The sequence below is a fragment of the Rutidosis leptorrhynchoides genome, chromosome 4 (assembly GCF_046630445.1).
Source record: "Rutidosis leptorrhynchoides isolate AG116_Rl617_1_P2 chromosome 4, CSIRO_AGI_Rlap_v1, whole genome shotgun sequence".
Taxonomy (NCBI): Eukaryota; Viridiplantae; Streptophyta; class Magnoliopsida; order Asterales; family Asteraceae; genus Rutidosis; species Rutidosis leptorrhynchoides.
The window spans coordinates 75,002,994-75,019,632 of record NC_092336.1 but is presented as its reverse complement, the minus strand read 5'-3'; positions in this window follow the sequence as shown (position 1 = coordinate 75,019,632).

Here is a 16,639-nt window from a genome sequence, read left to right as displayed (position 1 = left end):
GACTTCATCGGAGAAATATTTTACGGTGATTATGTAATCTCTAAAATTTTAGAGATTACTTATTCTAGATCTAACCATAAATCAAATGAGTGGACCGAAATGATAAAAGAAATCCTGACCAGAATGGTGCACGATTTACAAACTAGACTTGTTTTACCAACAGCATCAACAGTACCGCCAGCATCACCAGCATCGTCAGTGTTGTCAGCATCAGCATTAGCAGCACCTATAACTTCACAAGCTCCGTCAGTTCAAGAATCACCGTGGACATCATTATGAATCAACAACGAGTATATTGTATTAACGAGTTATTAAGAATTAACTCATTTCCACTGAAGGATTTATATGTATATATTATATATAAATTTTTAAACCATAATAAATCTTTCCGTACTAAGCTATTATGTGTGAATCTTAACTACTCGGTTAATTCATATTACTAATATGCAATAATGCACGTCCTTCTTCCGCAACTTAACTATCGTTAACTACAACCTCTGTCTTAATTCAATAAATTCCAATTCATAATAAATCAAGTGTATTATTCAAATATATGTTGATTTTACACTTTCGTCATCAATGTACTCGAAACTTTTCAGATAACATCATTCGTACTTTGCGAAGTTCACAAGAATTTAATGAAAACCAACATCATGCCCCAACAAATAACGAAGTATTGATTCATAATTTCAATATTATTAAAGTAATACTTATGTAATCTCTAAAGCCTTTAAGGGATTATTCAATTCTAGTTTCAACCGTAAATTAAATGAGTTTAATTTAATATTAACTCATTAAATCGATGTTACATCTGAATAAAATATACATATATATATATATATATATATATACACACACATATATATATATATATATATATTTTCAAAAAGACTGTAATAAAAATTCTTTTGTATAAAATATTAATTATGAAATATTTTTTTTAACGGGTAGGTAATACCCGAGAGATATATAAATTCACAATTAATATGTTACATTCTTCGAATCTGATTCAGCAATCATCAACTATACTCACTATTTTCTCAAACAATATATATTCTTTTATAGAAATCAAAACAACCATACTCATTCAAAATTTAATTGCATATTCTGATTTTGAAATCTCAGAATTCAACTCGAGATATGACCGAAATCATCACTCTTAGATCCTTACATCTTTCACAAGCTATACTTTGACTTCAAAACTGTGTTAGAACATCATATGTATATTAACGATTACAATCTGTGTTCAAAACCCTTCGAAATTCCTGAAGACACTTCAAATAATAAACAATCGAGATGATGATCCAACCACATATTAACCACGGTCTTGCATCTGAAAAGCTCTCGAAACCAGAGTCATAATTTAACACGTCTCCGTGTCAGACCCTTTGGCATTTATTAGCAAAAATAACTTTGCGATTTCTTTTCAAATTAGTCAGTTTTGTCACAGCTTTAGCAAGTCAACTTCGACTTTTCAGTTGAAACAGTCTTATTATAACATTGATATCGACGTTGCCCTTTCGTCATCGTTACCGGAGAACCTTTTATGTCTCACCACATTAAAAATAAACTTACCAACAACTTCACTGATCTTTGACTTTCCGAAAAGTCATTATATTTATCGAAACCCCATCATCTACTCATCCGCATCTTGTAACAAGAATTGTCATGCCGATTACTGGGAATCAGCAATTAGTATTTTGAAATCTTGCAGCATGTCTCTGCCAACAGTTATAGGTGTATATATAACATCTATCTCCTAGACTTATATACTTTGAATGTGAAGTTTCTGAAAAACACCCTAAACTGCGAACTAGTTCTCCGAAGTTTGGAAAATGCTGATGAAGCAGCAAAAACTGTAAACGACCTTAACAGTCAAAAGTTTGATAATAAAGGACAGTGTGTTGGAAAAGCTTAGAAAAAGAGAAGGTTTGGAACTGGAAAACGGATTAAGCAAACCATGAAGGAGGCTACGGACAAATCACAAAGACTAAACCTGCCTTCAAAGAATCCAAATGATTCAGTGTCTGCTGAAATTATTATCAAATACCTTACTCCTGACTCTAAACCCTTGTGAATAATATTCTTCATCATCCTCTGATCTTAGATATTCTAAAATATCATCATATCTTTCATTATAAATATCCTCCATATTTCTGAAGATATTTTCTTAATTTTTCTTATTTGAAATCATTTACCTCTTCGCGCTATCTGTATTACATCATAAAAGAAACTATTTTAGTTTCTAAATTCTGAAACATTCAAGTTTGAAATAGGAATATTTTGAAGTAGTGTTGGGAACTGAAGCATGAATTAGTATAATATAATGACACTTGATCAACGTGATTATATTACAGTAAGTCATGCTGAGTTTCTAAATGGAACGTGATGATTCACAGATCATAACATCATCATGTGCCATGTTATACGACTTTTGTATTCTATTTAACCTCTAAAATATCAAGAAAATATTTCTTGATGATTCGGCCTTTTCCAAGGTATTCTAGTAATTTGACAAGTCAAGATCGTACCATCACAATTTCCTTCCTAGAACATTAACAATGTTCATTCCGAAATTCATATCTGTGAATTCTGGACCATTACAAGCGGTGCTTAATCGCAATAGGAAGAAGAAACGAAAGGACAAAACTCCAAAATAGAAATTGGGGTATAAATTGCAGCAAATAAAAGAGAGCATTAACTGTGAATGATAATGATTATAGAAGACAGAAGCAGAGACTTTGAAATATAAGGGAACATATAAAGCTCAACGATAAACCAGAAATTATAAACCATATATATCGATGCATATAGCAATATAAAGACACGGGAGAACTACAAACACTATAAACCCAAGAGTATAGTAGAAGTAAATAGATTCTTCCGGCGGTAGATGAAAAAGAAGAATGACCGATATGAAAGTTAGAAGTATATCGAGAATCAGAACTGGATGGAGCATATTGATGAATACTTTAAAATATGAGTTGAGGGGTAAAGAATAGAAGGTGATGAAACATGACTAGGAACTTAGAAATCAACAGATTTAACTCACATAATGACGGAATAAGTGAATCAAACCCTCTAGTGAATAGGTTAAGTTTTTTTTGATTAATTTAGTCAAACCACAGCTAAATCAAGTGTGATTAGATCAACACCTAGAGCTATTATTCACCACCTGGGTGATTTGGACTGAGAGAGAATCGGATGAGCTCACTAGATCTGAGTGTGTGTAACGAATGAGAGGCTTAACCTAAAATGAAGAACATAAGACCTTATATACCCCTGCTGTTGACTCACCCATGCGATTCATTCATCACACATACGAGTTGGCTTCATCAGCCATACGGGTGATCACTCACTCGTGTCTTCTCATTTAGGTTGTAATTGTGACTTAGCTCAGAATCAATCATGCGTATGAGCCTGTCAGCCGTACTAGTAAGGCTTCACTCGTACGTCTGACTAAGTCTAACATAGTCAAACATCTAAATCTCGTTCCTTCAGTTCCTGTAACCACATACAAACACAGATAGTATAATAACGAGCAATCATGGTGGCCTGTAAACTGTTGTACCTGCAATGAACGTGGGTAGATGTCTAGGGACTTGCATAAAATGCATCAACAGAAGGTGTGAGTTGTAAGGAAACGAAGGTGGTGAATTTATAAGAAAATCTCTGACAGATGAATTAAAATGGACGATCGCATTTAAAGCGGATCCTAATTCCCTTGATTACCGGAGAGTCAAATCTTATTAAGAAGATTTTCTTCAAATCCCTTGAAATCTGGGAATCAATCATATCTACATCAAATGATAAGATGAATCTACACTTACTCATTTCACTCTTCTATGTTAGCTTCATTCGTACTCTTCATATAAATGGATTGTTTATCCAAATTATTCGCTGATAATAAAACTCTAATTTTCAGCCCGTATGCATCATGAAAACATACTTATTATCATTCACGACCTTTTCACTCAAATTTCGGGAGAAATTTCTTTAACGGGTAGGTACTGTGACAACCCAGAAATTTCCAACCAAATTTAAACTTTAATCTTTATATGTTTTCGACACGATAAGCAATATTTGTTAAGCTAAATTTTAAGAATTTTAAACTGTGTTCATACATTCATTCAACCTCGACCAAGTTCCAACGATTCACGAACCATTAAACGAATATGATTATATATGTATATGTGTATATATATATTATAACTTGAAACGTAAACAAAATATTAGATTAAATACTTTATATGATTGTATCTGTTTCAAAATGTTTATCAATGGAACTAGAAGATAAGATCAAATGATTGAATTATCAGATATATTGAATTATGATTACAAGTCTCTGTTGAAAGGCCCACGTTGATTTGAGAAATCTTTTGAAATGACCCGTTCATATACATTATAAACGATTCACAATATTTGATTACATCGCGAGGTATTTGACCTCTATATGATACGTTTTACAAACATTGCATTCGTTTTCAAAAGACAAACTTTCTTTACATCAAAAATTGACGGCATGCATACCATTTCATATTACATCCAACTATAATTGACTTAATATTAATCTTGATGAACTCAATGACTCGAATGCCACGTCTTTCAAAGTATGTCATGAATGACTCCAGGTAATATCCTTAAAATGAGCTAATGCACAGCGGAAGATTTATTTAATACCTGAGAATAAACATGCTTTAAAGTGTCAACCAAAAGGTTGGTGAGTTCATTAGTTTATCATAATCAATCATTTCCGTAATAGTAATAGACCACAAGATTTCAGTTTCCATAAATATCCATACACTCGCAAGTGTTTAAAAGTATTCTATAAGTTGTAGGCACCTGGTAACAAGCCTTAACGTTCATGTTTTACCCTCTGAAGTACACCAGATCAGGTGTGTTTAAAATAACCTCGAAGTACTAAAGCATCCCATAGTCAGGATGGGGTTTGTCAGGCCCAATAGATCTATCTTTAGGATTCACGCCTACCGTACATAGACAAGTAGTTTAATGTTACCAAGCTAAGGGTATATTTCTGGTTTAAACCCACATAGAATTAGTTTTAGTACTTGTGCCTACTTCGTAAAACATTTATAAAACAGCGCATGTATTCTCAGCCCAAAAATATATATTGCAAAAGCATTAAAAAGGGAGCAAGTGAAACTCACATTATACTGTATTTCGTAGCAATTATGTATATGACGGCACTGAACAAGTGCAGGGTTTGTCTCGGATTCACGAACATATCAATATTGTGATTCAATATTGCAGGAAAGTACGTAGACGCAACGAAAATGATAAACGTTAGGTTGACCTCACGAGCAATACCCTCGATTAATACCCATAACCTCCATAGCTATAACCCATAATTTCCTTAGCTCTATCCCGTTTGAAAACTTATTTTGAAATCATCTGAGTATAACTCTGTCGTTGTATTTTATGTATACTAATAATATCTTGAAATAATACAAAGAAAAAATATATATGTAATTCGATTGAGAGAGTTTAGAGAAATATATTTTCAAGTTTCTATGAAAAAAATAAAACCTATTGAATTCTATTTATAATAGATTTTTGAATTATTAAAGTGAATTATTAAAGTATGAATTATTAAAGTGAATTATTAAAGTATGAATTATTAAAGTGAATTATTAAAGTGAATTATTAAAGTATGAATTATTAAAGTGAATTATTAAAGTATGAATTATTAAAGTGAATTATTAAAGTGAATTATTAAAGTATGAATTATTAAAGTGGATTATTAAAGTATGAATTATTAAAGTGAATTATTAAAGTATGAATTATTAAAGTTAAAGTAAAGTAAAAGTAAAGTAAAGGTAAAGTTAAAGTATAGTAAAAGTATAAAAACTATGTATGTATAATACGCGTATAAATATACATATAATATTAATTTAAATCGTTATATATATTTAATAAAATAAAATAAAATATAAATATCGTTATCTTTATCATACTGGTTAAGTAATGAGTTGTCAAAAGTGATTCTAGATATTTATAAAAGTTATATACGTTTTAATAATAAAGTTCTTTTTAAATTGAAAACGTCTTTGTACGTTTGAAAATAGATTAATAGAATATTATGGAAACCAATTCTCCACTAACTTTTGTCTAACTTTCGTAAATGACACTTTATGTTTTTATTTATAAATAGCTTTACAAATTATTTTGAATATCGTTAAGAGGAATAGATTTTCTCAAATCATAGTGGACCTCTCAATAGAGACTTGTAATCATAATTCAATGTTTCTGATAATTCAATCATTTAATATATATTTTTTAATTTCGTCAAAAATCATATTGAAACAAATACGTTCGGGTAAAGTATTATACGTTTAATACTTTATTAATATTCTCAAGTTATAATATATATATACATATACATATCTATTTATATATAACGGTTCGTGAATCGTCAGAATTTGGTCGAGGTTATAATGAATGTATGAACACAGTTTAAAATTCTTGAGATTTAACTTAACAAACTTTGCTTATCGTGTCGGAATAATATAAAGATTAAAGTTTAAATTTGGTCGAAAATTTTCGGGTCGTCACAGTACCTACCCGTTAAAGAAATTTCGTCCCGAAATTTGATCGAGGTCGTCATGACTAACAATAAGAATGTTATTATGATGAATATAAGTTGATTCATAGGGTTTTATCATGATTGAGAAATATGGATAAAATAATTCGATTACTCGAAACGTATGAGTGAAGCTATCGTAAAAGAGTGAAATGAGAAAATAGGGATTCGTCTTATATTTTGACATCATTACGGTTGATCTCCGGATTAAAGAAAATCTTTGTAATCTATATAGGATTTGATTCTTCGATGATTAAGGAAATTATCATCCTCTTCGATTTAATGCGATGATTCATCTCGATTTTTCTGTCGGATATTTCACTATAAATTCACCTCTTTCATTTCCTTTTAATTCACACCTTCTATTCTTTCTCCCTCAATTCTTACTTTAAAATTATTTGTCAATACGCTTCATCCAGTGCTGATTCTTGATATACTCCTCACTTTCATATCTGTCGCTCTTCTTTTTCATCTGCCTCTGGAAGAATCTATTTACTTCTACTATACTCTTGGTTTTATAGTATTTTTAGTTCTCCCGTGTCTTTATATTGCTATATGCATTGATATATACGGTTTGTGATTTCTGGGTTGTTGTTGGGTTTTATATCTTCCCTTATATTTCAAAGTCCTTGCTTCTTCTATAATCATTGTCATCCACAGTTAATGCTCTCTTCTGTTTGCTATGATTTATACTCCCATTTCTAGTTCGGAGCTTTGTCCTTTCGTTTCTTCTTCTTGCGATTAAGCACCGCTTGTAATGGTCCAGAATTTGCAGATATAAATTTCGGAATGAACATTGTTAATGTTCTAGGAAGGAAATTGTAATGGCACGATCTTGACTTGTCAAATTACCAGAATACCTCGGAAAAGGCCGAATCATCAAGAAATATTTTCTTGATATTTAGAGATCAAAGAGAATACAAGAGTCGTGTAACATAGCACATGATGACGTTATGATCTGTGAATCATCATGTTCCATTTAGAAACTCAGCATGAATTACTGTAATATAATCACGTTGATCAAGTGTCATTATATTATACTAGTTCATGCTTCAGTTCCCAACACTACTTCAAAAATATTCCTTTTTTAAATTTGAAAGTTTCAGAATTTAGAAACTAAAATAGTTTCTTTTATGATGTAATACAGACAGCACGAAGAGGTAAATGATTTCAGATAAGAATAATTATGGAAATATCTTCAGAAATATGGAGGATATTTATAATGAAAGATACGATGATATCTTAGAATGTCTAATATCAGAGGATGATGAAGGATATTGTCCGCAGGGGTTTAGAGTCAGGAGCAAGGTATTCGTTAATGACTTCAGCAAGTACTGAATCATTTGGATTCTTTGAAGGCAGGTTCAGCCTTTGTGATTTGTCCACAGCCTCCTTCATACTTTGCTCAATCCGTTTTCCAGTTCCAAAGCTTCTCTTTTTCTGAGCTTTACCAATATACTATCCTTTATCATCTAACTTTTTACTGTTAAGGTCATTTACAGTTTTTGCTGCTTCATCAGCATTTTTCAAAATTTTGAGAACTGGTTCGCAGTTTAGGGTGTTTTTCAGAAACTTCACATTCAAAGTATATAAGTCCAGAAGATAGACACATATAATTGTTGGCGTAGACATGCTGCGAGACTTCAAAATACTGATTGCTAATTTCCGATGATTCGTATGGCAATTCTCGTTACAAGATGCAGATGAGTAAATGATGGGGTTTTGATAAATATAAAGATTTTTCGGAAATTCAAAGATCAATGAAGTTGTTAATAAGTTTACTGCTAATGTGGCGAGATATGAAAGGTTCCTCGGTAATAATGATGAAGGGGTAATCATTATAATAAGGCTTATTCGAATGAACAATTGAAGTTGGTTTGTTGGAGCTGTGACAAAACTGTCTATTTTGAAACGGAATTGAAAAGTTATTTTAGCTAGTAAATGCCAAAGGGTCTAACACGGATACGTGTCGAACTATGACTTGGGTTTTGAGAGTTTTTCAGGTGTATAACTGTGGGTAACATGTGGTTGGATCATCATCTCAATTGTTCCTTAGTTGAAGTGTCTTCAGGAATTTCGAAGGGTTTATGCACATATTGTAATCGTTAATACATATGATATTCTAACACAGTTTTGAAGTCAAAGTATAGCTTTGAAAGATATAGGAATCTAAGAGTGATAATACTGGTTATATTTCGAATTGAATTATGCGATTTCAAAATCAGAATATGTAATTGAATTTGAATGAGTATGATTGTTTTGATTTATATGAAAGAATGGATATTGTTGTGAAAGTAGGGAGTATAGTTGATGATTTGCTGAATCAGATTCGAAGAATGTAATGTATTAATTGTGAATTTATATATCTCTCGGGTATTACCTACCCGTTAAAAAAAATATCACAATTAATATTTTGTACAAAAGAATTTTATTACAGTCTTTATGGAAATATATGTGTATATTTCTTCAGATGTAATATAGATTTAATGAGTTAATATTAAATTAAACTCACTTGATTTATGGTTAAGGCTAGGATAGATAATTTCTAAACTTTAGAACTTACATAATCGTCGTAGAATGTTTTCCCAATGAAGTTATGAATCAATACTTCATCGTTGTGGTATTCCTTAGTATCTACAGGGCGTATGACGTCGATGCTCATGGGACAGATTGTGAAGTTGAGGTTTGCGATGCGATTTTTGTTGGTGGTGGTAATGGTACTGTTGATGTTGTTGATGGTAGTACTGGTTATGTTGCTGGTGCTGCTGCTGGTGTTTGTAACCTTTGCACCATATTCTCCAAAGCCACTACCCGAGCGCGAAGCTCGTTGACTTCTTCTATTACACCGGGGTGATTGTCGGTTCGAACGAGTGGATAAATAAGATCTAGAATTTAGTGTAGTATATAATCATGACGTGTAACGACCCGGAAATTTCCGACCAAATTTAAACTCTAATCTCTATATGGTTCCGACACGATAAGCAAAAACCCTAAAGTTGACCCGCACTTTTTCGATCGTTCTATACTCATAAGATTAATATTTACATAAATTAAACCTTACCAACATGATAAGCAATCCAAATTGTTGAGACTTATGTTTTTGAAAAGAGTTTTACACAACGTTTGACCGTCTAGTTTGACCGATGATATCACGAACTATACAATATATGATAATTATACGTTTGTGTATATATATGTATATATACATATTTAACATGATCTAAGAATGTTTTAATATCTCATTTTGTATTAATAACAATAAGTTATAAGTATATTTTGAAACTACTAACTTAAGTTTTCAAAACGATAACCATACGTAACGTTATTTGACTTAAATACTTATGACCTATAATGTTTATACATATATCGTATAAGTAATGTATTTAATCACTTTTAAAGACTTAAATACATAAAACAATATAAGTATATTTACAAAAGGTAGCTATATTTGAATCCTCGTTCCGTTTTCTCAAAGATTTCTATACGTATACCTAGGGTATATGTACCCGTATCATACGCAGCTTCTAGATGTATTTACTATTGGTATATACCAATAAAAATCTGCTCCTTAGCAGCCTTAAATGATTAAGAAACATATGGAACCAACCATTTGTCAAGTAGCATGAATTATTTAGCAAGAAAACAAAGTTAGGTATTTTTTTTCCTTTATAACCTAAAAACGTTTTTATGCATGCACACCATTTCTTCACCCCATTTTCTCATACTTACACTTCCATTTCTCTCTCAAAATACTCTTAACTTCATACTTGATCATCTCCAAGCATTTTCCCCATCATTTAGCTTCAAAAACCTTACTTAAACACCATAAGAAAACCATACAAAAACACTTCAAGAAATCCTTCCAAGAACACAAACTTACTTCCAATCTTTCATCCAATTCCATCACCCTTTTGGTTCTAGCTTTTTACTCCTCTTTTACAGCAACCTTGTCCAAGGAACTTGAGGTAGTATCTATGTTCATAACCTTATTCGATTCATATATATATATAGCTATCATATTTTGTGGTATACAATTTTAACAACAAGAACATAGTTTGAAAGTTTTCAAACTTGTTTGCAAACTAAATAGATCCTTCTAAATTACCTTTTAAAATACTTCAAGACCTGTAATATAACTTAAATATATGCTAACTTAACAAGGTATAACTTGGTTTTTCAAAGAATATCTTAAAAACTGTTTTTACGACGTCGGAGTGCAACCGGGGACTGTTTTGGGTTGGATAATTAAAAACCATTTTAAACTTTGAATTGGAGGTTTATTTTCTGGAAAAATAATTTTTACTATGAATATGATAACACATAAAAATTTCATGATTTAATTCAAAGTATAAGTATTTTTAGAAAAATGGTCATTAAGTGTTATTTTTTTGTAACAAAAATGTTTAACTTCATAAGTTTCACTAAAGTTTCACCTATGCCGTGTGATTTTGAATACAAACCAAGGTATTTTCAGTTCATAGTCTTAAAGAGGGACTCGATCCAAGGAGATGGCAAGTTGAATCAACGAAAACGGATTTGTAACGAAGAAACTATGACCGAAACAAAATTGGTTATCCTAGACTTGTTTAACTTCGGGATTAATTGGGAAAAATTAAATAAATCACATATTTCTAAGATAACATGATATTTTATATATATGTACTTATAATTCAATTTTATATGGTTCAGGATCACCCGTAAACAACACGAGAAGATTAATCATAAGATCCCATGTTTGTACGCAACACGTCATTTGACAACACCGGTACTTTATGTACGCAACACGTCATTTGACAACACCGGTACCGTGTGTCAAGATTAATCTCGACCAATACATATACGATGGGGTTTTATTTATTTCGTTGGGGGTTTTATTTATTTCATTGCGGGTATATTAAACATCTAAAAATGAACCATTAAAATTGAATTACTAACAACGAGCTGCTAACTACGGACTAAGGAATTATTCAAAGTATTAAAAATATAACAAGTATATATATGTGACGTTTGTTTAAAAAGAAAAGGTATTGATATATTATATATGGATAGGTTCGTGATATCAACCGGAGACCAAGTCAAATTATATATATCTTCAAGATGAAAGTGAGTATATAGTCCCACTTTTAAACTCTAAATATTTCGGGATGAGAATACATGTATTTTATGTTTTACGTTATGGACACAAGTAACTGAAAAATATATTCTACGTCGAGTTGTACCACTGGCATACTTCCCTGTAGCTTGGTAACTAATATTTACAGCGGTATTGTAAACGCGAATCCTGTTGATAGATCTATCGGGCCTGACAACCCCAACCGGACTGGACGACCAGTATTCAACGGTTGCACAGTACTTCGTTTCGTGACTACACTTGGTACAGTGTAGTAAGATTTCATATTAAAGGGAATATGCGACGTGATTAATTGTTAAGTATGGTTACCAAGTGCTCAACCACTTAGAATATTTTTATTAAAATGTTTATATATGAAATCTTGTGGTCTATATTTATATCGCTGTCGACATTAAACCTATATCTCACCAACTTTATGTTGACATTTTAAAGCATGTTATTCTCAGGTATGAATTAAGTCTTCCGCTGTGCATTATCTCGTACTAAGGATACTACTTGAGGCCATTAAGGACTTATATCATAAGGCGTTGCATTCGAGTCATTGAAGTTCATAGAGACTATTATTAAGTAAATGGCAGTTTAGGTCATTTGAATATTATGAAATGTTAGGCGAATATGTCAATTATGGATGTAACTATAGATTGCCTTTTAAGAATAAATGCAACGTTTGTAAGATGTATCATATAGAGGGCAAGTACCTCGCAATGTTATCAACTATTGTAATTCGTTTGTAATCAATATGGACAACGTCCGGATGATTAGTTTCGGATCCTTTCATGACGAGATACTCTGGAAATGAGAGAGAAAATGGTGTTTCAAACAGGTTCGCCGGTAAGTGCTTCAGGTTCTTCGCCAAGAGGGCAATGTGGTGGATGGAAAGGATCACCTTCTTCTTGTCTCCAATGATTAAGGAGTCTACGAACCCATCCCCAATTCATCCAGAATAGATGATGACTAATTCGTTGATCCATTCCGGTCACACTGCTTTCGGAACTTGAGTGAGATTCCATTTTGAAATCCGAGGAACTTGAACTGATGACGAATTCCATTTCGTACGATTTGATAAAGGATTTTTTGATATGAAATGATTTTTCGGCTATCGGGTGGTATTCTAATTATATAGAGCAAAAGGTTTCGTAGATTACGGAGGAATTTACAGAATATGTCAGGCAAAGTTTACGGTAATAGATACGATAAGATATGATTTAGCAGATACGCTAAGATATGAATTTTGTCTATACACTATTCATGCAATCAATGCAGCAAGACGTGTCTAGACTAAGAATGATAAGTATGTAATTTTCTAAGGATGGTAAGTAGATGATTTCCGACTAAAAATGATAAACAAAACTTTTGACATGCAGACACGGTCGAAGTCCAGACTCACTAATGTATCTTATAAACTATCAGTTAGACACACTAATGCAAGACCTGGTTCTCTAAGACCACCGCTCTGATACCAACTGAAATGACCCGTTCATATACATTATAAACGATTCACAATAGCTGATTACATCGCGAGGTATTTGACCTCTATATGATACGTTTTACAAACATTGCATTCGTTTTCAAAAGACAAACTTTCTTTACATCAAAAATTAACGGCATGCATACCATTTCATATTACATCCAACTATAATTGACTTAATATTAATCTTGATGAACTCAATGACTCGAATGCCACGTCTTTCAAAGTATGTCATGAATGACTCCAGGTAATATCCTTAAAATGAGCTAATGCACAGCGGAAGATTTCTTTAATACCTGAGAATAAACATGCTTTAAAGTGTCAACCAAAAGGTTGGTGAGTTCATTAGTTTATCATAATCAATCATTTCCGTAATAGTAATAGACCACAAGATTTCAGTTTCCATAAATATCCATACACTCGCAAGTGTTTAAAAGTATTCTATAAGTTGTAGGCACCCGGTAACAAGCCTTAACGTTCATGTTTTACCCTCTGAAGTACACCAGATCAGGTGTGTTTAAAATAACCTCGAAGTACTAAAGCATCCCATAGTCAGGATGGGGTTTGTCAGGCCCAATAGATCTATCTTTAGGATTGGCGCCTACCGTACATAGACAAGTAGTTTAATGTTACCAAGCTAAGGGTATATTTCTGGTTTAAACCCACATAGAATTAGTTTTAGTACTTGTGCCTACTTCGTAAAACATTTATAAAACAGCGCATGTATTCTCAGCCCAAAAATATATATTGCAAAAGCATTAAAAAGGGAGCAAATGAAACTCACAATACTGTATTTCGTAGCAATTATGTATATGACGGCACTGAACAAGTGCAGGGTTTGTCTCGGATTCACGAACGTATCAATATTGTGATTCAATATTGCAGGAAAGTACGTAGACGCAACGAAAATGATAAACGTTAGGTTGACCTCACGAGCAATACCCTCGATTAATACCCATAACCTCCATAGCTATAACCCATAATTTCCTTAGCTCTATCCCGTTTGAAAACTTATTTTGAAATCGTCTGAGTATAACTCTGTCGTCGTATTTTATGTATACTAATAATATCTTAAAATAATACAAAGAAAATATATATATGTAATTCGATTGAGAGAGTTTAGAGAAATACATTTTTAAGTTTCTATGAAAAAAATGAAACCTATTGAATTCTATTTATAATAGATTTTTGAATTATTAAAGTGAATTATTAAAGTATGAATTATTAAAGTGAATTATTAAAGTATGAATTATTAAAGTGAATTATTAAAGTATGAATTATTAAAGTGAATTATTAAAGTATGAATTATTAAAGTGAATTATTAAAGTGAATTATTAAAGTATGAATTATTAAAGTGGATTATTAAAGTATGAATTATTAAATTGAATTATTAAAGTTAAAGTAAAGTAAAAGTAAAGTAAAGGTAAAGTTAAAGTATAGTAAAAGTATAAAAACTATGTATGTATAATACGCGTATAAATATATATAATATTAATTTAAATCGTTATATATATTTAATAAAATAAAATATAAATATCGTTATCTTTATCATACTGGTTAAGTAATGAGTTGTCAAAAGTGATTCTAGATATTTATAAAAGTTATATACGTTTTAATAATAAAGTTCTTTTTAAATTGAAAACGTCTTTGTACGTTTGAAAATAGATTAATAGAATATTATGGAAACCAATTCTCCACTAACTTTTGTCTAACTTTCGTAAATGACACTTTATGTTTTTATTTATAAATAGCTTTAAAAATTATTCTGAATATCGTTAAGAGGAATAGATTTTCTCAAATCATAGTGGACCTCTCAATAGAGACTTGTAATCATAATTCAATGTTTCTGATAATTCAATCATTTAATATATATTTTTTAATTTCGTCAAAAATCATATTGAAACAAATACGTTCGGGTAAAGTATTATACGTTTAATACTTTATTAATATTCTCAAGTTATAATATATATATACATATACATATCTATTTATATATAACGGTTCGTGAATTGTTAGAATTTGGTCGAGGTTATAATGAATGTATGAACACAGTTTAAAATTCTTGAGATTTAACTTAACAAACTTTGCTTATCGTGTCGAAATAATATAAAGATTAAAGTTTAAATTTGGTCGAAAATTTTCGGGTCGTCACATCTTTCTATTTTAACAATATTCGGAAAATGGTAAAGTGATTTATAAATAAGAACAAATTATTAATCATTGAGAACTAGACAAAGGATAGTGGAAGATTGAATCTCATAAAGACTCGATTGATCTATTTAGTTTCAAACGTACAAAAACGTTTTCAGTTTAAAAAGAACTTTATTATTAAAACGTATATAACTTTTATAAATATCTAGAACCACTTTTGATAACTCATTACTTAACTAGTATGATAAAGATAACGATATTTATATTTTATTTTATTAAATATATATAATGATTTAAATTAACATTATATATATTTATACGCGTATTATACGTACATAGTTTTATACTTTTACTATACTTAAATTTTACCTTTACTTTATTTTTACTTTACTTTAACTTTAATAATTCACTTTAATAATTCATACTTTAATAATTCACTTTAATAATTCATACTTTAATAATTCACTTTAATAATTCATACTTTAATAATTCACTTTAATAATTCATACTTTAATAATTCACTTTAATAATTCATACTTTAATAATTCACTTTAATAATTCAAAAATCTATTATAAATAGAATTCAATAGGTTTCATTATTTCATAGAAACTTGAAAATATTTTTCTCTAAACTCTCTCAATCGATTTACATATATATATTTACTCCGTATTATTTCAAGATATTATTAGTATACATAAAATATTACGATGAAGTGCTGTCCGAGTGATTTTGAAATTGTTTTTCGAGTGAGATAGGATTAAGGAAATTATGGGTTATAGCTATGGAGGTGATTGAGTATGGTTCATGGGTATGCTCGTGAGGTCAATATAGTGTTTATCATTTCCGTTGCGTCTACGTACCTTTCCTGCAATATTGAATCTCAATATTGATACGTGAGTACTCATAATTTAACTTTTACATACTAATAGTGTATCCCTGACTAGTGCTCGAGTATTTAAGATTATGCATGCTTGTACTTTTGATATTGCCCTTAGACAGGTTAGGTTGAATCTTGAATTAGTTACACTTGCGGTTGAGATAAGGTATAAGATATGCATGTCCTTGGAAAGCTAGCGAAAAATTAAGAACTTTTCCTTTAGATATCGAATGGTTTCGATGAACGGATTAGAAGTTATAATCAATTGAATTTTCGATATTTTTATTAAAAATGATTATTATTATCGTCGTTTTTATCGTCGTTCTAGTGTTATCTTATTATTATCATTATTATTATCTTTATCAATAAAAGGGATTTATCATTAAAAATTGTTATTTTTTTTATTACTA